This window comes from Neophocaena asiaeorientalis, unplaced genomic scaffold (assembly GCF_003031525.2).
Source record: "Neophocaena asiaeorientalis asiaeorientalis breed wild unplaced genomic scaffold, Neophocaena_asiaeorientalis_V1.1 scaffold64, whole genome shotgun sequence".
In the NCBI taxonomy this organism is placed as follows: domain Eukaryota; kingdom Metazoa; phylum Chordata; class Mammalia; order Artiodactyla; family Phocoenidae; genus Neophocaena; species Neophocaena asiaeorientalis.
Window position 1 is genome coordinate 3,798,503 of NW_020185334.1, and position 1,421 is coordinate 3,799,923.

The 1,421-nt window shown below is 37.8% G+C and overlaps 1 pseudogene; it reads right to left on the bottom strand.

The window, feature by feature from the left end:
• Positions 1-820: 820 nt before the first annotated feature.
• On the bottom strand, positions 821-1,171 carry LOC112393278 (transmembrane protein 14A pseudogene; annotated as a pseudogene).
• Positions 1,172-1,421: the final 250 nt, after the last annotated feature.

The window sequence follows — 1,421 nt, forward strand, 5'->3', positions numbered from 1 at the left end:
ACATCATGGAGATACTACATTTCGATTTTAATTTAACTTAATTTTTTAAAACAGAATGTGTTTTATTTGAATACTGAATACGTTCTGTTGGTACAGAGTGTGCTGAGGCTGAAGTTTTTTAAGGAAAAAAAAAGGCAGTAATACAATTAAAATACAATAGATTAAACGCTGATTTTCACACTAAAATTGGCTTTGTTGTCCCTAGTTCCCACCTACATAAACGCAGGGCCTTAACGCCCACTTCAGAGTTTTTTAAGGAAAAAAAAAGGCAGTAATACAATTAAAATACAATAGATTAAACGCTGATTTTCACACTAAAATTGGCTTTGTTGTCCCTAGTTCCCACCTACATAAACGCAGGGCCTTAACGCCCACTTCAGAGTTTTTTAAGGAAAAAAAAAGGCAGTAATACAATTAAAATGGAAAAAAAATGATTTCAAATATAACACAAATGACAAATAGATAACATTAGCATTTTGTGAAGCCCACTTAAGGGGCATTCCATCATCTGATAAGTTGTAGTTTAATTTAAACTTATTTCAGACATGAGTATTTGGAACTATCAAAAAAAATACCACATCTATAAAACATGACAGCAAATCAAAGAGTGTATCACAATTTATTAAATATCTTTAATGAAACCAGTATGTGATAATTAGAAAACAGTTAAACCATTTGTTTAAAAAAAACCCTTAAACTATTGTCCATATTAGAGGTGATGGTATGTCTTTTATAGTTTGTAACATAAAATAAGACCATGTTGAACTTTCCATATTGAAATTTATCTTTTCAATACAAAGAATAGGCTCTGCCCGTTACATCAGAATGACACGAATTTAGGTTTCAGTTCCTCCGAATTCTCAGAGTGAGACAAGAGCAGCGATAAGACAAGTCTCAGAAGCATCTTGAGGCTTAAACCTGCAGCCAGCCCAGCTGGCATGATTTTCTTGGATCTCTTAAACCTCACCCCCATTGTGGTGTCCAGGAAGAAAGCTGTAAACAGTGATCGTTTTACACCTCGCTTGTCATTGGAGACACAGTAAGCTCCATAACCAGCCGAAAATCCAACAAAAAGACCAGCAATCAAAGATGGAACACCACCTCTCTGCTTATATCCCCAAATGCTTACGGATGCCACCAGGGCTGCATAACGAAAACCAACCAGGTCCATTGGCAAGGTCAAGTCTGGTGTAGAGTTACTAACGTTGAATTTCTCTCTCCTCTGGGCCAGTCCAACTCCTTGAGGACTAAGCTCAGGTTCAGTTCGTCCTGTCTTTCTCACAGCATCAACCTCACTGCCAAGCACTAGGCAGGTGCTCCGTAAATACTTGCTACGGTCTGGAAGCTGACCCCGCCGCCAGCGCCTTCTGACTCTGTGTGCTACCTCTCAGCACTCTCAATTTTAATTTTAGTAGTTGGAA